Genomic DNA, 20,636 nt, shown 5'->3' with positions numbered 1-20,636 from the left:
GGAGAGGTTTGGGGTAAAGGGGGGTGATGGGGGCGTGAGGTGAGGTGGAGGGGGGGGCTGGTGAGGAGGGGGGCTGAGGAAGAGGAGGGGGGCTGAGGAAGAGGAGGGGGGCTGAGGAAGAGGAGGGGGGCTGAGGAAGAGGGGAGCTGAGGGATGGGAGGGGGCTGAGGGATGGGAAGGTGGGCAAAGGGGTCTAGGGGGTGTGAGGGAAATGGGGGGTGCTTGAGGGGTGTGAGGGAAATGAGGGGGAGGCTGAGAGGGGTCTGCTTTAGGCTGGGGGAGCTGAGGGTGTAACGGCACCGTGGGGCTGCAGGAGCCAAGGGGAAACTGAGGAAGGGTTTTGAGGAAGGAGGTGTGGAGAGAAAGAGGGATTAGGGATGGGGAAGGTGGGGACTGGGGGCAGGTGAGGGGGTGAAGACCTCATCCCTGGAGGTCTTTAAAAGATGTTTAGATGTAGAGCTTAGTGATACGGTTTAGTGGAGGACTGTTAGTGTTAGGTCAGAGGTTGGACTCGATCTTGAGGTCTCTTCCAACCTAGAAACTCTGTGTGATTCTGTGAAGAAGAATTGTGAGACCCAACAGGGCTGTGCTGGAGCAGCTCAGCCACCAGCAGTACCCCTGCGGGCCTGCTGGTGCAGGGGTCTGCAGCGCCCCTGGCCTGAGCACAGCAGCGTGTTTCAGGCCGCCTGCCCCAACCGTCTCTGGCTTAGTGCCAGAAGAGGGGAAAAAAATATCTCACAGAGCGAGCACATGGCCTCCTGAGCGGTAGTCTTGGCTCTCAGCGGTGGGTTTTGAACTTGGTAGGTTGTTGAACCTCTGTGTGCTTTGGTATCTCTGTCTACGAGCTAGAGATAACAGTTGGCTTCGTGCAGGGATTAATTATCGTGTCTTGTAGTCACATATTTGTTTATTTGTTTTTACCATAGATTACAGCTGGAGGAATTCTAAACAATCCAAGTCTCCTTGTCATGGTGTTTAAGTGCATTGTGCTCCTGTCTGAACAGAGGAAATCGCTGAGGTCAGTCGCCCTTGTGTTTATAGTTGCTTTCCCTTTCAGGAGCATGGGGGCAAAGAATCATCAAAATAACAACTTATACTGATGTCCGGATAATAAATCGATAGAAATAATTACGTAAGGGACAAAGCTTGGAAGAGGTGTTCTTGCAGGTGTTGCTTTCACTCTTAAATTCAGGATTATACACAAAGTAAGTGTTCTCAGGTTATAAGGTGCCCTGCAAACACTTAAGAGTTTTGAGGTGTCCCCAGTATAAAACAATACAATTCTGTAAGCTCCTATATTACTGATACTACTAAAACCAAGCAAACATCTTTCCTATTTTTCCTATAAATAAAGAGGTATTTTGTACCGTAAGAAGGCTTTGTATCCAGCAGATGTTGAAGATGGTACTGGAGACTATTAATCTAAACTTCACATTTATTTCCAAACAAGCAGACAGAACTACTGGGGATTATTTAACCTGGGGTAGAGGAAACCTAAGGAATGTTGAGAACAGAGGTTGACTGTAATAGTTGTGGACCACATCTAGTGTTTTGCAAACGTGTCACATAGTGGTCTAATACTTTGCCTTTTCAAATCCCAGTAGGAAAAGTAAGACAAATGTGGATCACTTCAAACATATGTTGTTGTAAGTATTGGGAAAGGCAAACTAAAGGTTTATCTGATTATCTCAACCTTGAAGTTGGCAGCTATGACAGGAAACTTGGTTTCATTCATCTGCCAAAGATATTTGTAGCGTATCGTTTGACAAGTTAAAAGGCATTTTTGTAATGGCACAAAAATAAAACCATCCACTTTCTGAAACTACAGTTTCTGTCTTTTAAAAATAATATGGTTTTGGATGCATGCTTCTGGGGAAGTTAAGGGCCTACGAGGAAAGGTAAATATTTGTATTTGCAAATGTTGGAACAATAGTATTTAACACAAATCTGTTCAGCATGGCCTATAAACATATTTTTTTTGTACTTGTTTTGTCACATTAGTGGGTATCGTTTACTTTTTGCAGGTGGGAGAACTAAATGGAGCAGAAAGAGGGAGTGATATGCCTGCCCATGGGGTCATAAGGTGGAATTAAGGATCAGGTTCTTCCAAATCTTGGTCTTGTACTTCTTCCTGCAGACAAGTTGCCTTTAAAGCTCGTGAATTATGAGAGTAAAAGCTTCAGTTAGTGAGGTACGTAGAGCTAACCCAGCAAAACACCAGCAGAGAGTCTAGGCCTCAGCTCTTTGTATTACACACATAAAAAGATAAAATCTCTGGGTAAAAAGCTGTAGAGTCTAATGGTGGCTGCTGAAAAACATGAGTAATGCTTCACTATTAATTGTCAAGTAGTTTATTTAAAATGCTAGATATACATTTGATAAGTCTTCAGTGACTGCTTCAAAAGTAAACAGTATCAGCTGTGGACCACCCGTTTAGAAAAAGTCAACTGAAATTGTTAAAGAACAGGCACTATAAAAATTACAATGTTTATTGTTGCTAGCTGAACTAGACATATTTAACATGGTTTTCTAGGCCTGTTGTAGTAGGTATGACTTGGTTGCTTTTCCTGCTGACTGTAGTAGGCTTCTAGGAAGCTTAAATTGCTTTAGCATAGTTTGCTAGCCTATTAATGCAAATCTAGCTGATTTAAAGAAAAACTAAACAACATCACGTATGTCTGCATCTGGGATTTGCAGCAGTTTATCTATCAGATAGCAATACACAAAGTTAATTCCGTCTGAAGGAGGTGCCAGAACATCAATAAATAAAAATTACAAATTGCCTAACGGTTCAGCTGACAGGCAGAACTGGTTTCCGTGTGGTGTTCCCAATGTTCTGCTGCAGAGCTGGGCTGGGGGTAGACCCTTACGACGTTCCCCTGTAGACAGGACCTTTAAGAGCATGCATCAGCACTACATAATACTGTAGGAGAGGAAGTAGAGAACAATGCTGTGTCCAACGGAAGCTGTGGCAAGAATTTATTCAAGGCGCATTGTAATTACTCAAGCTGGGAATTTGGCCAGGACATTGGGGTTAACACCCCTACTTCTTCAGAAGTGTCATAGTTTATTTTTTTTAATGACTTTAAGTGATGAGAAGCTTGGCTTTCTGTCTCAGCAGAATGACAACACCTCTAGCAGTATAAACTTCTTACAACACGAAGGCGCTGGTGCAGTAGTAACTCAGTGGAGTGATGGGGCCTACTTCAGTAATCATTGCTATATAAATACTATCAGTAGATAAGGAACGATAAGAGTGTGATTAGGGCAGTTTCAGCCACTGTAATCACGGGCATACCTTCCTTAGTCTTCAGTCCACACGCTGCTTTAGTCTGACCTTTTTTTAAGCAAACAAATATAAATTGCAGAATAAATCATGGAACCTGAATTAATGAAATTTAGTTATTAATTATAATTGTGGTTATGAACTGCATTTGTCACTGCTTCTGTTCTAGGGAACTTGTCAAGTAAGTGAATGTAATTGATCCATTTTTTTTTAGATTCTTTCAAGAAGCTATTACGAATCTATTATATACTGATTTAGAAACCAACTTTCACCTTGTTCTCTGCTTGTAAAGATAAGTGGTTGTGTGTTTTAGTGTGTTGCTCGTTATGAAATGCACAAGTGAGGGATTGTTTTGCTTTTACTAGCTCATGAAACATGACATCATTCCTATAGCGTAGTTTAGGCCATTATTATGGGTTACGAGGTTATACAGGAAAAACATGTTCTGGAGGAAGGTTGGTCAAAAAGAAGCGAGGTAGTCTTACAGATTGTTACGATCCGGTTTTGTATCACCGGGTTAAATAGCTCAGTACATTCACTGGGATGAAGATACCATGTCAGGCAGTATCCTTCTGACAGTTTGTTAGGCCATAATGACAAAAATGAGGCAATACTGACACTATTACATAACCCCATTTGTATTACACAAAAACAATACTGCTTCACTCTTCTCCTGCTTTCTGTTAGACAAACAGAATTGTTCTTTGCTGTGCACTTATCCCTGTCCCGTGAGTCAAGGGAGTTGAGGTGTCCATTAAGAAGTGGGGAAACAGAGGCACAAATACTTACTACTGTCACAGGGGAAAATCAATCTCAGGCATAATCAGAATCTCAGCCTGGTGACTGTCCCACTCTACCCTCTGGGCAGCCAGGCAAAAGTGGAAAAGTGGCTTGCTTGCAGTGTGACTCAGCAGCTCTTCCTTCCTCAGCAATTGGCAAGCTGGGCAACTACAAATAATTGCCAGTATGTCGTTTGCACCTGTCAGGTTACCAAGAAACTCCAGGTAGGTATGTCTTCTGTTGGGGAAGGGTTCTGGATGGACCTTGGCAATGATTTAGTTTCAGGACTCATAAAATGTGATCAGGACTCTTTCTCTGGGCTAAAACTGGGAGACAGTTTTTCTGAAAGTTAATTGTATAGCAGGAGGATTTAATTTGCCCAAATAACATCAAGTTTGGTCATTTTGGCCTGTTCCACACAGTGCCCCCACAGGAAAAGGTGAGAATTGCCTTGAGTTAAAGGCACACATTCAATTTCTGTAGCCAGCTGATGACCCAGCATTGTTGGCTGTGTCCACATCTCTTTACCAGGTACAGGGTGAGGCCTTTTATCTTCTGAGAAGCACTGATATGCTTGTGCTTCTCTGTATCATGTACCTGTGTCCTGTATTGGTGGGTGCCTATAATTGCCCTGTTTGGAAACACTCATGCTAGGAAGTACTTCCAGAATACCAGTACAGCTTTACTGTGATTGACAGAGCCCATGAGATGCGTTGCACTTGAATAAATCTGATCAGATGCTTAAAGATAAGCAGGGTTTTGGGGCATGTCTTAAACGCAGTTGAAGATAATAATACTCCTGTCTCACTTTTAAAATCAAAATGTTTTGGTCCAAAGACTTTTTAATTTATTTATTTTTTTTTTTTATTTTTTTTTTTTTTTTTAAAGTATAAGAAGAGTCTGTTCAGGTCCTTTTCCCAACAGCAAGGCTGGAAGGGGTGTTACTCTGGGGTTATTTCAAGGTGGCTGGGATGGGCTGTAAGCCTCACTGCTATGGAGTCCTTGACCTTGAAGAGTGATTGAAAGCAGCAGCACAGGAGGAGATTCTGTCCTGTTTCTGGTTTGGATGGATATGAAGAGGCCTTTGGCAGAGAAGGATGAAAGGTGACTAATAACGTGAAACTAGGAAGAAACTCATTATAGTTACGCAATCTACAGGTGGTTGTCTTTCCCTGTAAAAAGACATCTTGTGTTAGTTGTCCTACTGGCAGCTGCTGCTCATGCTGTCCTCTGAAGAGAAGTGTTTAACAATTCTTTCCTTTAGGTGGGAAGTTTTAAGTTAGCATCATAGCAATGAGACCATAGCACCACGTTATTTCTTTCTTCTCCCTCTACAATGTCTTCTAGATTTAGTTTGCCCTTTATGTTAGGGCAAATCCTATCCAAATCCTACACTGGGCTTTGTGCTGGAGCGGCTGCTGTACAGGCAGGCATTTACACCCCCTGACCCTGGTACAGGGCAGTATCCTCCAGAAGAGCAGCTTGCTGGAGGTGATTTAAACTGCTGGAGCAAGTGTGTGTGGAGCTTTCCCAGGAGAACCCTTACATTCCTAATTAGCATGCCTGTTTTTCCAGTGAACTGCATTGAATGGCTCCCCCATTGACCCGATCTGGACCTTGATCTTCCATTTTACAAGTAAAACAACAAATTAGGTGTTGCAGTAAAGGTACTCCCAGGAACTGATTCTCCTCTCCTCATCATCTGTACAACAGTTGCAAAAATACGGCCCTGTACCTCCCCAATTCTGCATTCACTCATCTCTGAGATACTGTGTTTCAGTCTGAAATAAGATTCTAGACCAGAAAAAGGGTTAGACTGCATACAGATTAACAAATCTGTTGCTAGTATCTCTGGCTACTGCAGCATGACTCACCCATCAGTGCTTGTCAGTGTCTGGTGTGACCTCATTGAAAGCTTCAACATCTTATATGTGAAGGTAGGTTGTAATCCAGTGTGGGAATCCTAAAGAGGTGGAGAGACTGTGGAAATGCGTACATCACGAACATTCTCCTTAGAAATCAGATCTGCCCTCACCAGAAATTACCATTAAAAACCTTGCATATTCCTGAGGATCTTTAAATGTGAAGGCTGCCTTTCCTGTGCCTCGATTAAAAAGCACCTGTAACTGCTCAAGACAGCAATAGAAATTAGTGCTGATGGGGAAATGTAAGGGTAGATAGGACAGGGAGGAGATGCTCCTTTATTTGCAAGGGTGAGCTGATGGTTCCTTTTTGTTTGCTGTGGCTTCTACTAACTCCTTATTTTTTTTTCTGTGTCAGTACTTAGGGTTTCCAGCAGGCTGGTTGAGGAGACAGGTGAGAAAATAGCAAGAGGGCGTATAATAAAGGGAGAATGAGTGAATTAGCTTGTGGCACCCTACACTTGTAGCCTAGATAGGTAGTGCAGCGATGAGACAAAAAGTGGGAGGCAGCAGAAGTTTAGAAGTCAGATGGTTCTCTTCAGCTGGTGCTTGCTGAGTAAACACGGAGCTTGTGCTCAGTGGCTGTGCCTCCTTCCCAGGGGCTGTTACACACTAGCAGATACTAGCAATGCTCCTCAGTCTACACCGAGCCAGCTGCTGGCATTTGGATTGCAGAACCCACATCTAGTAACAGACACAGCAGAAGCTATCGTCCTCTTGCCTGCTGCAAAGGGGACTTTCGGTCTCTAAAAGCACAAGGCTGATGCTGTCCCACAGATCTGCTGCCACCTGAGCGTCTGGCTGAAAGCGAAGTCCCTGGTCCAGTTGTTGTCCTTAGTGCACGTAAGTTCCTGGTTTGCTGTGGATGGTTTCTGTTTGTGGCAAAGTTCTCTGTGCCAGCCGGGTGCTTTATCCATATGCAGCAAGAGTTGTTGCCTCCTGGCCTCCCAGTCCCACTGTCCTCAGTGCTGCTGCTCCCCACAGGATCTGGTGAGGAACCCAGAGCCTGGCACCCTGTGAGAGAGCAAGAATCATACAGAAAGATCTCTGCTTCAGTGGGTCACCATGTAATCTCCTAGTTATTGTGATGGCAGCTTCTTATGTAGCATTTACTTAGGAAAGTAAAGCGTGTCCATGCTTTGGCAGGTCAGAAGGATGCTCTGCTTTAAAGCTGTGCTGTCCTGGCAACGCTGAGGGATCTTCCACTTCAGGAGTGCCATGGAGCTGCTTTGTCACAAACTGGTAAATAACTTCAGAAAACACCGTGTCCTTTGCTGTGCTGTGGGATAGACCCTGGCACTTGTCTGCATGTAGTTCTGCAGATCAGCTCTTTCCATCCAGGCTGTTACCAGCATGTTTGTTCTCTTACCCTTTGCCTCAGGTGGATGGTGGTATTATTTCTGCATTCCTTAAATTTCTTTCTTGAGACTGGGAACATGGATTCTCTTGGCAAAGATTGTGTTCTGGGAGGATTTGTTTCACGTTCTGGTACTTCTTTAAAGAAGGAGTAGAAGGACTTGGAGTTGATGCATGCATGGGATTTGTAGGGAAGAAATCAGCAACCTTATGCCTTTGGACCTGTGATTCCTTACCACCAGGATCAGGCAGGTACTACAGCTGCTTGCCCAGCTGCTTTGTGATTCTAGAGTGAAATAAGTTGATGTCTCTGCCCACTTCCTAGTGCCAAGATGCGCGTGCACTGCAAAATACAGCTAGTCCTAGAAATGAATCTATTTGCTGTTCTTTGCACAGAGGCCAAGGGCTGAATGATGTTTTGAGGCTGAGCATTCCTTCCCTGGATGATCCGATGGACACGCAGCATGATTTATTTGTGGGCAGGAGATGGAGAGCCCGTAGCAATGTTGTCCATGCTGCATGCACCCACGGGCGTGTTGGTTTAACTGATTGGTTCAGTATTTGTTGTTCTATTGCTTGATTCACTTATTGATTACTTTTTCTTTTTTCTTGGAAGACGTTTCTTCCACATATTAAAGCATACCCAGGGTTCCAGTAGCCTCCTGTTCTTCCCTCAAGCTCAAGCCTCGTTGCTGCTCCCTGTGTGCAGTTGGAAATGGGCAGGCACCATTTGTGGCTGCCTGAATATCCTGAGTCACAGATTACCAGCTGGCATCCGTGCTGCAGTTTCATTTCTTCCTTTACGACTGCACTCCCTAGAGGAGGCTTGAACAATTGCAGTTGTCAGCTAGAGCGCATTGTGTGCTCCTGCCTGAGTCGCACAATTGGTGGACAACCTCTGGCTACGTCTGTGGGGTGAGCCGCCTGTGATTTGTTACTGTATGTCTGGTGTTTCCATGCCAGAAAATGGAACAGGTGTAGCAATGTTCTAAATGCGTTTGCATTATATTTACCAGCCAAATACCTGCGTTGCGAAGATGGCAATCTGATGTCTTCATTAAATAATTGCTGGAGACAGGTGATGATTCTGGTAATGCTCTAAAAGGAAGATAAATTGCGTGCAAATGAATGAAGTATTAAGGACGTAGACAGGTGATGAAAGGCAAACTGGTAACTCCCTACCCTGGCACAGCTCTGCTAGCAGTAACACGGGCACACCGTGCAGGTTATTGGTTCTGTGTCACGCTGTGTTTGTTATCCTGCCTGTGCAGCGTCCCAGAGCAAGGCTGCTGAAGCTCAGCAGGAAAAGAATGCAACATGTAACTGTGTTATTCCATCTCACACCAGTGTTTTCACTAGGTAATGCTTACTGCTAGTCTTGTGCATAGCTCTGGGGGCAGCTGAAACACGGAACACTTCACTGAGCCCTCTGATCCAACAGGCCTTGACATATTGTTGCTGGACACATCTGTGTCTGAACTGAGCTGCAGCTCCGTTGTGTCCTGAAAAAAATAACAATATATTAAACTTTATTATTCTGTCTGTGCCTTTGCCACATATTGACCAAAAAGTCAATTTCTCACTAAACTAGTTTTAATTTACATGCCATAAAATTTTATTAGTTAATGGTCAGCTGATAGGAGCAGGCTGTGGGTTGCGGTGTGAGAACAGAACTCCTGAGGAGAACCTAGAAGACAGGGAGGGGGAATGCAAGATGGACCTTGAAGTCTGACTTGAGGGCATTCTGGTTCCTCTTCACTACATGATGGGCTTGCACCAAGCGGGACAGTGATATTAACAGTCCTGCATCTATCTGGAGTGTCCTGGGAAGACACATACCATAGCTGAAGACAGCAGCAGCCCTAAGAGGGGTTTTCTGGGGAGGGATGGCTGTCAGCTGTTTAATAACTTGTGTATATGGTTACTCACTTGCTCCTCCTTTGTACGTCTGACTCACCCATCCCTGTCTGAACACAGCAGTTCAGTATTCTCTTTTATCTCCCTTCATTTACCTCACACTTCCCATCCTTCAAGCTTCCTTTTGTATCTAGGGATTTAATTCTGTTAAATCCAGTTGCTTTGGCCTCTGTTCTTGCCCATGCTTTGCACCTGCCCCGTAGCCCCAGCAAACTTGGCAAGCAAGCCTTAGGCACTGGAGAGAAAACAACTGTCTGGACCAGGCACCTCCTGCCTGGTGTCCTGGATGTGCCCCGAGCTCCCTGGCACCGTCTGCGGTCAGAACAGCGTGTTGCTGCGTGAGTGGTTCCTCCCTGGCCTCCCTTCTGCCCCCACAGAATTACACACACCCAACTTCTCAGCAGCCACCAGCCTAATGTTTATTGATCTCTCGCAGAGGTCTGATGCAAAAGATGGATAAAATCTCGTCGGGTGCCTTTGCGGGCTCCTAATTGCACCGTTCGCCTCCTGGTGAGTAAGGCAAATGGGAGCGAGGGAGCCCGCAGAATGAAGAGCACCTTCTGCAGACCTGCAGGCAGTGCAGGCTGGAGGACAACGACGTGAAGAACCTGCAGAGCCTCTGGTACCCAGGAATATGTGTAGCTCGTTTCTAAAATGATTAGAAATAAAACCTTGGTGTAGATTCTTACAGCACGGGAAGGGCAGAGAGGCCGTAGTGCGGAGTCACGCGCCGCTCTGGTTCGCAGTCAGAGCCCCGTTGCCCTAGGCAGGCTCAGAGCCTGTCGGCGTCCTGCAGCTTACGGCACAGGGATGTGACCAAAATAGCTCCACAACTTTACAATGCCACTAAAAATAGCTTGCGGGTCAGCTCCTTTCTTAAAGGTAGTGATGACACAGGAGTAGCTCTGGCTGCTGTTCCGTGCAGGTAGAGCTGGGTAAAGCAAGGGGAAGAGCAGCAGTTAATTACTAAGCAGCCCTGAGGAAAGAGAGGTGCTGAGCAGTGGGAGAGGACCTAGGGGTGCACCAAGAGAAGGACAAGAGGATTGAAGGCGTGGGCACACCCTGTGGCACTGGCTAAGATAGTGTGCTAATGCGTAACTTCTCCCTTGGGTTTTATTTCCCTGATGTTTAAGAGGCAGCAGTCCCAGTGCCCGTGTCAGGATGTGCCACTGGACTGGCAAGCTGGCCAAGAGCAGCGTGTTCCTTGCCTCAATTTCAGACTGCGAGCACATCAGCCCATGGCATCACCTCTGGCAGGCGGCGGATCAGAGTCCGTAGCCACGGCAGCATCAAGTGTGCTTTGCTGTAGCTGTTCAGCCAGAGTTGGTGTCTCTCACAGTGCTATTTGTGTGTGGGGAAAGCCGGATGGCCCTTAGGCCTAAAGGGATTTCAATATTTGTTCTGGAGCCAAAAAAAAAAGCTGTTTTGTGGGGCTAAACTACTCGTTTTTGTAAAGCACTCTGTTTTACTGAAGGAGCAGAGCTGCTCGCCGTGATCCTCAGAGGTTTGATCTCTGTGTGTGCCAGGTCTGGCCGTGGAGAGAAGCCTCAGGTTTGGCACTGAGGTGCCTGATCTGACCTGTTACAGGAACCTAATGTAGGTTACGGGAGGCTCGCCGTGCCTTCAGCCTGCGCTGCGGAGGGAAGCGTGCTGCAGCAGGCTGGGCTAGAATTTCCTTTGTGCTGCAGGTTTCATGCCTGGTGATTTTTACCATGCCGAAAAGGGAGGAAGGAGGTGACAGAACTGTGAAAAATCGAGGCCGGGTCATTCCTGCCAGACGAGGACGGAGTCCTGCAGCCAGTCAGATGTGACGGACCGCGCCTGCTGCTGCTGCTACCAGGAAGCTGGAGAGAAATGCGACTGAACGGTAGCAGTGCGCATGTGCCTCTGGAGAAAGGAGGCTATCTGTAAGCTCTTGCAATGCTTTTCTCTGCCCAGCAACATCCTTGCTGCTTTTTCTTACGTTCTGCTTAAGCAGCTGTTCTGCATTTATGATCTGATCTTGCCTTCATACAGGGCTGTCTTCGCACTGAGCCGCTGTCATTGCAGCAGCAGCTATGCGAGATGGAGGACAGGTCCTCGGATTTGCTTCGAGTAAGCTTGATAAACAAGGCAAAAGCACAATAGTTACTGCTCTCAGATTAGTGAGAGACAGAAAGTAAGCTGCCAATAAAAAAAGGCAGCTCTGCATCCCGAGGTGTGTGCTTCTAGTGTGTTTTGAAGCTACAGGCCATGTTGATTGCAGGCTGTACTTAGAACAGGTTACGGGTAAAATCAATTCAATACAACTCGTGACTTGTGTCTAGCCAGTTCACCTTGGCACCAGCAGCATACAGAAGCTTCCACAAATGTAACTGTGATCCTGAATGCTAACCAGTTAATTAATGTCAAGCAGAAGGCCTGGAGAAAGAAGTCCCAACTTTTTTTTTTTAAGCCCATCTAACTAGTTCAGGACTGTTCCTCATTAATCTACTTGAAATTTCACACAGGCCTGTGAAATTGGAGCAAGCAATCCATATTTTATGCCAGAGGATATGTTTATGCTCTACTCTAACAGCTCTTGAAAGCAGGTATTTGCTACGGAGATGCTGGAGCCATCTGAACCATCGCAGCAGCGACGTTTCAGATAATGGATGTTGGGTAAGTTTGTTCTTGGTGTCTGAGGTGAGACAAAGCAGCAAAAAAAAAAAAAGCCCCTCCTGTATTTTTTTCCTGATTTTTGTCATTGTATTACAACAGTACTGTTTTGCCTGTACAGTGTGTTTACTGCAGGCCTGGTGAGGGATACTTACAGAGCCCCTCTCATCTGCTAGCTAGCCAAAAACAACAGAAAAGCCTGCTACAGGATTGCTGTGGCTGTAATTTGCAGTGTGCTACACGGTGCCCTGCATTCACCACCCATCTAGGTATTAAACAAGTCCCCGTGCCTCCAGGGGTAAAATGTTTTCCAGTGACACGTGAGTGCTTTGCTTGGCAGCCTGGTCTGGCACGTCACAGTTCTGATGGGCTTCTCCCAGGCTTTGCAGCGTGGAGCTAATACATCAAATACAGGTACAGCGTGCACACAAAGGGAGTGGGAGGCTGTGCTGGCTTTTTTTTTTTTTTCAGTGCTGTTTTGGGCTGTGGCCTCAATTTATGCCCTGTGGATCTGTAGAAGTGGTGGTCTGGTTGCAGTTTTCTCTAGCTGTGTTCCCACCTCTGCATCGGCTTTGAAGGTTTATAGCTTTTTAAAATGAAACAAGCTAATAAAAAGGGAGCACAAGATGGAAGCCAGAGTCCTCTAAGTGATTAATTTAAAAACAAAGACTGCTTCCTCATGATGATAAGCTACTTGCTACGTGTGTGGCATGACCTAATAGCTCCATAACCTCTTAGTTCACCTGTCCTGGGGGGACCTTCTCGCTCCTTCCCAAGCCTCTGCGCAGCCGCCACCTCCTAGCAGGTGCCATTTGCAAGCCAAACAGGCTGCTCCTGATTTCAGCTGCCTTGTTTTTATGGCAGCTCTTTGCTCTCCCTACATTAGAAAATGCATTTGTGATAGGGAGAGAGGCACAAAAGCTGTGCTTTTGGTCACACGGCGGCCAAGTGACACAGCTGGGTCTGCTGCCTCTGCCCGGCTTGGAATCTCTCCTCTGAGTTAGGGAGGCTGGGGGAAGGCACACAGTAATGCCCAGTATGATGAACCTGCTAGGGGACACTGGTTGGGTAAGTGGTATTTTATATCAAAACCAGTTTGAATTGGGAGTTGAGGTTGTGGATGCTTGGTATAGCATATGATCTCTTGCCTCATGCCTAACAGATACTGAAATATATTGTCCTTTGTCTTGCTGCCCTAATATCTGGGCTCATCAGGACATTTCCAGCGTCGCTTCCAGCACACCCAGCTCTGCAGTGACTGCGTGTTGCACTCTACATTCTTCTACTCCAGCACTAGGTGTCCCCAAGGCGCACGAAGGACTTTGTTTTTTTTTCAGTGTAATCTAAGGGCATGAACTCAAACAAGGAACTTCTCAAAATCAGGTTCCAGCTGACAGAAAAATGCTGAGGGGGTATTCAAAGGTCTTCACCCTAACTCGCTCTCCTAGGCAGAGCTCCTCAGGAGCTGGCGTTGGGCTCCGCCGTGAAGATTTATTTTCACTTGCTTAGGAACACAAGAGAGCAGTGGAGAGAGAACTTGTGTTGCCAGCTTGTTTCTGCATCGTTGTGGGAGCTGAAGCACCTCACCTTCCCGGTCATTATCCAGACCTTTAGCACAGTCATTTCCAAGCGCTCGCTGCAGTACAGCTCTCACCACAGCCTGCTGCTCCTTACCTTCAGCCAGAGTTGCTCCCTGGCCTGCCCTGCCCAGCTTGCAAATGTGGCTCGTCAGCCTCTGCTTCTTCGCAAATGAGTTGCGTAGGTACTGGGAGGAGGAGGCAGCTGAGCAGCCTGCCCATCCCATCCAGTCCCAAAAGCTCCTCGCTGCTTTCTGAAGTCCTTTGCCACATGAAAAGTGTGGGCATCAAACTTTTGTTTCCCTAAATGCTCAGCCTTTTGCAAACAGGTCATTTCCTGGGGGGGAGAAGACAAGCTGTTGACGTGGTGGGCAGTCAGCTTGGATCAGATCCAGAGCTGATTAGCTTGGGCACAGCGGCGTGCTAACGCAGGCAGAACGCACCCAGCCCGGCTCCCAGCTAGGTGGCAGGGATCTCCCCACGCTGCTCCCCGCTGTCCCCACGCAGCGTGAGCTTGGGTCCCTGTCCTCGCCTGTGCTGGCATGCCTGCAGCAAACCACAATCTGCACCCAGCGCTGCTCGCCTGCATCTTGATGTGTGGAAAACCCTCCGAATGCAAACAGTGATTTTTGCCTGTCTGCACTGAGTCAGCTCTGCTGAAGGCAGGAATCGAACTAACCCCGGCCAGCGAAGGCTACGGGTGAGGAGCATGTCCTGTGGTACATAGCAGGGCATTTTAAAGAAACTTAACTACATCCCAGGCATGCACAGAAGTGGGCAATGCTGCGTTAAGCAAGAGAGCCTCCCCAGAAGTCATTCATCTCTCCTCAGATGTAGCCCTGCCGCTGTAAGCACTGGGGGTTTTCTTCTCCTGTCCGCAATTACCAGCTAGCAGCTGAGAGTCGAAAGGAATCTGGGCTATCTTTAGGAAACAAGTACCTACTCCTTGCCTCCTCCCAGGAAACAAGGTCCTTCGTTACAGCCTGTGGTGGCAAGGGGCTTGCAGATAAGGAAGGGCAGGAAACCTGCCAGGCTCCACATTAGCAAGTCTAATTTTTTTTTTTTTTTCCATAGTCTTAGCCCTGTGAGTCAGCATTTCGAGAGCTTGGACGCGTTTATAGCAGCAGTCGGTGAGATGGTACCAGGTGTGTGAGGTGTGGAGGTATGTGTGTGTCTAAAATGAGCAACCTTTTGCCCAAATGCAATCAAGGAAGTTACCGGTTGTATTTCTGAAATGGGACTAACGGGAAGCACGTACTGGGTAGGGACCCTGAATGGTAATTGCAGAGGAGTCATCTGTTACGGTAAGGAGTTTCCTAGTGAGTAAGGGAATCAGAACCTCATAAAGAAGGTTTGCTTAATATATTGTGTTGTCTCAGTTCACTTAAGAAAAAGACTGGAGGAAAAAAAAAAAGATTATATCCCAGTTTAGTGGGATAAAAATAGCACTTCCCCCCTCAAGTGGTTATAGACTCGTTTTACTCTGGCTTGTCTAGTCTGGAAGGAAAGCCCCCAAAATTGTACAGGTAACAGACCAAGTGCTGATGTTTCTCTTCAGGGCCCAAACCTGCACTGGAATAACGAAGGTGAGCCATGGGGGACCTTGTGTCGCTGCAGGCTGAGCTCTGTGCATGCGAGCTTGCTGCCCATGCCTGGCTGGTCAGCCTGTCTGAATCTCATGGTAAAGGGAGGAAATGTCAAAAACAGTATGGATTATTTTAGATCTGCAACCTCAGTTCTGCAAAGGTATTTATTTTGAAAATTCTAGTTTCCATAGCAATGTAGTGCTGTTCTCTCTCATCTCTCTTCTATTACTCCAACCTCAGCAGCCATTAGATACATTATCAGTGAAGCAAACCTTAGCATTTTTTATCTTTAGGATGACTTTATATATGTTGGTTCCTTAGTGAATCAGAGCCAGTTAGTCAAGGATTGACTCACATCCTTTCCTGGGGCTGACATGAGGTCTATTGCAGTCTAAAGATGATAACGAAGAATATTACTAATTGGACTTGGTGTGTGAAGTCCTAGGCTACTTTCCAGTAGAGTGGGGGTCCTACATCTAGGATTCTGGTTCAACTCCAGATGTGTAAGTTCTGTTATGTCTTTAGATTTTACTTAGGGTTCACCATAGCTTCATTAGGAAATAATAATATTATTTAATGCGTATAATAAATAAACTATTGGGAGTGTTGTTTTGTTCTGCTGCCATTTGCCACCCCAGAGGTGACTTCTGCATGCAGTTCCCCATCCCGTTGTTAATGGAGTCAGTACTCGTGGCTCATTCACTCTCCTTTCTCAGTAAATACAAAAAAGAAGCCATTTCTTTACAAAACAATACAAGCTCTTCGCTTCTTGGTGCATCTTGTCTTCCTGGTCAAGGAACTACTAGTTTTGCCAGAATACTTACACGGGCTGGAATGTACCAGACTCAACCCTGCAGCAATGATGGCATGCAAAAAGCAAAGAAGTGGATGATTTATTCTGATGGTATAGCTTGCCTTTTAAGGAGATAGTTGAGGGAGTACTTTTGCCTATATGAACCACATCTCCACCTGGGGAGCTGTGCCAGAAAAACTGTTCTACAAACCCTTTGCTGTGTACGGTAGCCTCGTCCTGTAATTCAGTCCTCACAAGTAGGTAAGGAGCGAAGTAAAGGAAATTGGCTGGGAGAACAAGTGTGGCGCTGCGGACCAGATTCCGAGATAAGGAAATAGGGCAAAAGATGATGAGGTGAGAGTAGCCTTTAACTCTGTCCTGTGCAGTGTTGTCACACAGTAACCCAAACACCTGTCTTCTCTAAATTGGAGCATAGACCCATTAAGTAGAGGATGCAAGAAAATACTTTCTCTGTGGAAAATACTAACGGGCATCTGCTGTGCAGTGACCATGGCTTGCCTTGCAAGTCGTTACTCCTCTCTGCTGCCTCCTGTTTTCCTCCCTGTCTAGGTAGAGCTACCAGCTGTCTTGTTCGTGTTCAGTTCATCAGGTCTTCTGAGTAGATGGCTTTATAATGAGTAAATACTGCCCCCCGCTTCTTTTGAGCTCTCCGGGTGCTAGATACCTGGCAGAAATCTCCTCTTAAATCATAAGGGGTAGACTCTCACTTGTGCCTGGGAGAGTAATAGATAATAATCCTTCTAAAAGCTCAATTTTAGATGTTAATATTTACTTTTAGCTGAATTATGCCCATCCTTTGAGAATACTAATAATGCCTTGCTCTTCACAATGTTGCGTGTCGGCGAATTCTCTCTATATTTTATGCAAGGCTTTAAAAGGTAGCTGCTTATCTTCTAATTTGCTGTTTTTTTCCCCCTTCATGTTCCCGTGTTCCAATAATTTGAGATAAGGTGAACAAAAGTTCTCAAACTGCTATCTCTCGGCTACGTCTTCTGTAATACCTTCACTGTGGGCTTTTTGATTCACTTCCTCAGAGGTGAATGGTCCTGGGCTTTTTAATTTTCCTTCTGACAAGGGCTCTTCTCAGTCCCTAATCTTGTAGTCAACCATTGTTGCCCTGTATCACACAATGAAACAGCAATTGTAGTAATAACTCAAATAATAACCCGTCCAGATTCAGTGTTCTGCCAGTGCCAGGCATTTTTAGGTTGGAGTCCAAACACAGGTATTCAGGTCTCTGGGTGCCAGATGCTTATGTACCCCATGAGTATTTAAAAAAAAAAAAAAAAAAACTGTCCCTGTTTCGAAATAAGTGCTCGGTATCCAAAAGCAGTGAGAATGAAATATGAATGACTAGCACCCTTGTGACTGTTGTGTTGTATAACAAGATAAAAAGCGCTTGGAATTTGTGGATTGAGCTTTTTCCGTTTGTCTTCCAGAGGTCAAAGTCTACTGCGAGCAGTGACTGACACAATCCCCAGCCGAAGTCAGGCAGGGCCTCCTGTGCTCTCAGGTCCCAGGAGAGCAACCTGCTGACCGCAGGACAGCTTTTGCAGGAGCACCTTGGGAAGCTTGTGCTGATTTCTGTGGTCCCTGTGACGATCCTAGGGTGTAGGAGGAGATCCAGAACTGTCTGAAACCCCAGAACCAGGATTCTTGGAAATCCAGGACAAGTAACAGTGAGAGGCCTGGCTGAGGCTGACCACTAGCCTGCCTCTTGTGCTCCCTTTATACATGTCCGGGAAGCAGCCTCCAGTTTCTACGATTGCACTCTAGTAAACAATTTTTCATGCAGATATGGGCAGCAGATGTTACTCATGCCTGTGTGAACACTTCAATGTGTTTACAACTGGGGACATTCCTCAGATCCAGCCCTATTAAACAATGGATGTAGCCATCAGAATGAAGTCCCACTGGTTAAAGCCCTTCTGTTACAGCTTGCTCTGAACACTTTGAAGGGTGGTCACACCATCCTCGGGCGCTCGAGGGGATTGACTCAACAAATATGAGCAAAATAAAATTAGCTGGCTGAAGCGGCTGCAGCCCCAGCTGTGTCCCCGCTGCCCAATTCCCAGAAGGGGTCATCCCTGCTGCAGGGCTGGCTCTGCAAGGCAGCTCCGAAGTCTCTGGAGCTGCAGCCCATTCTTAAGGGCATTAATGTTTGTCTGGCTCCCCAGCGAAACAGGCCAGGAAGTTTAACCAGAAGAAAAATGTACACTTCTTCATCTGAGGAATTCTGTTTGTTTAATTTCTCAGATGGCCTCACCCAGCATCAGAGAAGCTCCAGTGCTGCTTCGAGGGCAGGGCAGAGGCAGGCAGGCAGAGGGAGGGATGACCTTCCCTTCTGGGAGCAGCTAGCCATTACATGAGGTTTGCTGTCTCACAAAATTATGCCCTATGGATATTTTGGGTGCTGGGCTGCCTTAATTTTCCTGAAAGATTAACAGTGCGTGCTTATGGCATTTGTAAGTTGTATTGTTGTTTTTTTTTTTTTTCTTTCATTTTAAATCTACTTCAGCATGTGTTATTATGTAGAAATGTGTAAATTATTAGGGATAGGAAAGATAAGTGTCCACAGTGTCCACTCCTACAATTCTGCTAAGGACTAAATGTTTTTGTTGTTGTTGCCTTTTAAGACCTCGAAGCCACAGCTTGCTATCAAACTGCCTCTAGAGGGTGAAGTCTTTAAAGAGACTGTATATAAATAATATACACAGTAAAGTACAAAAATGGAGTCAAGGAAAGGCCCTCCCTACCTGGATGCAGTTGTCAATGGCAGTGTTCTGAGCTTGGTGAGGACAGCTGTACCCCTGGTCAAGCAGAAGCTGCAAGGAGCACTGTCACCCCCATGATCCATCCTAAATAACCTCTACTTCTAGATCTGAGTCTTCCTCCAGCATTTAAATATCAGCTGGTGACTTGTGACCATGTTGTACTGATTTAAATGGTATTGTTATAAACATAACTGGAACTATCCTCTCTTTTACTTCGTTAGGTTGGGTGTATTAGAATATAGGGCTCTTGGCAAGTTTGGATCCTTGCTAAAAATTAAAACATGCTAAAAATTAAAAATGCTAAAAATTAAAACATTATGACAAAAAAGGTAGGTAAATGCTGATCTTGCTTTGTATAAGTGTCCTTCTCAGTATCCATGCATACAGTAATTTTGACGTTTCCCAGTTTTGAGCTTTAAACAGGAGACAGACACAAGAATCTCTTCATGGATGAATTTCATAGTTTGAAGGTTTCAACTCACCCTAAACATTTAATGGAAATTAAATGCAGTGCCTTAAAGAGGGTTGCCTGTGAGAGGAAATAATTTATTCTTAGGAAATCATTGGAGTAGCTTTTAAGCTTAACTGCGTCTTCATATGAATTCAAAAATCACCTCAGGTCTGTCCAGGAAAACTTTCTCATGAGCTCTGTAGCAGTTGATTCATTCCTTGCTGCCTTCATTTTGCAGCTTTAAATGGCAGGCTCTCTGAAAAGCCATACACTTCAAAGCTTTATAAAATAGCCTTCTGAGTTGGAGCTAGAAATTATGCTGGCTCTGCCCAGCGTTGTGCCTGGATGTGGGAATGCTTGGCAGTGGGTGTGGAATTCCAAGGCAAATTACCTCTTTCCTTCGCAAGAGACCCTGCTGACTTGCCAAACTCAGCGGCAAGGAGGGAAACTGCTGCAGATGAGGAAGCGTGGAAGTCTCCTGTTCCTTTTCCACAGCTCCAGAGAACACATCCCACCCAGCTGCTGAATGTCAGCACGCATTATATAGCTGGTGCAGCGCTGCGCTAGCGAGGGCAGGGTGCTTGGTGTCACTCGGAACAAAGTCGGCTTGAAAGGAGAGCATGAAATAGCCCGACAATGAGAAATTTGTGCCTGCCCTTAATAGAAAGCGCAGCGTCTGAGGACTACGTGTCCCAGCATGGCACGCAGACGTCAGGGCACGGAGCAGTGCTGCATGCTGGAACTTGTAGTGCATGAAAAGACATCTCGGCACTAAGCAGGGTGTGCGGGGTGCCCGTGCTTCCTTTGCCAGGTGTGTTACGGGGCTTGGTGGGCCCCAGGCTACATTATCTTGTGTTTTTTTTTAATCTGTTTTTTTTTTTTCTTTTTTTTTTTTTTCCAGCTTTAGAGGGTTAATGTAAAACTGACAACACAGCGCTTCTAAGAAACAGAAGAGTTGCTTCACTTTTCATGTACGTGCAACCCGCTGCCCTTTGTATTTAGATTTCTGCTGTCTGTGTGTGTGCAGCTGATTTGTCCGTAATTGTTTGCTTTCTCCGGAGTCCTTTGAAGCCTGTCTTCGAGCCAGTTCCCTATATTAAAAATAAATTCTTCCAAGCCACCAATAAAATGTCAGCTGTGATTAAAGCCTGACTCCTCGGTTCGAGAGTTGTCTCCTCAGCGCCGTGAGGTCGCTCTGAGTCAGCGGCTGCCAGCACCGTTACTCCGGGGAGCAGGGGCAGAGCCTCCAGTTCGCAGTCATCCTTTAAACGCTTTCACTGCGCCTTAAATTGCTTTGCAGTGTGCTGGAAGAAATGCAAACTGTAGGGCCTCTTGGGCACAGAACTCCTCTTTCAGGCACCTCCAACCTTGAAAAGGAGCCCTCGGTGTTAATGCAGAAGTTGGATTTGTGGTAGGGATGGTTTTACTTTGTATATGTTAAAGAACGGGGAGGGGGAAGCTGTGCTGGAGGCATATGCTTTCGACCATATTCTGATGAAATAAAATTAAGGGAAGGGCTCTGTGTTTTGTGTGATG

General features: G+C 45.9%; 3 long non-coding RNA genes across 3 annotated transcripts; all 3 read left to right on the top strand.

Moving 5' to 3' along the window:
- The first annotated feature begins 469 nt into the window (after positions 1–469).
- On the top strand, positions 470–11,358 carry LOC309886047. Its single transcript, XR_014318886.1, has 4 exons — positions 470–800; positions 927–1,018; positions 10,950–11,168; positions 11,278–11,358. It is a non-coding gene; the product is annotated as an uncharacterized lncRNA (long non-coding RNA).
- Positions 6,818–7,423, top strand: LOC309886048. The gene is made up of 3 exons (XR_014318887.1): positions 6,818–6,831; positions 7,135–7,230; positions 7,370–7,423. It is a non-coding gene; the product is annotated as an uncharacterized lncRNA (long non-coding RNA).
- Positions 11,359–11,763: 405 nt separating the features above from the next.
- LOC309886049 lies at positions 11,764–20,593 on the top strand. Its single transcript, XR_014318888.1, has 3 exons — positions 11,764–11,901; positions 14,550–14,637; positions 20,002–20,593. It is a non-coding gene; the product is annotated as an uncharacterized lncRNA (long non-coding RNA).
- The last annotated feature ends 43 nt before the right edge of the window (positions 20,594–20,636 follow it).

Source organism: Aythya marila (genome assembly GCF_965140915.1).
Source record: "Aythya marila genome assembly, chromosome: 20".
NCBI lineage: Eukaryota > Metazoa > Chordata > Aves > Anseriformes > Anatidae > Aythya > Aythya marila.
This window is presented reverse-complemented; position numbering and strand designations above follow the sequence as displayed.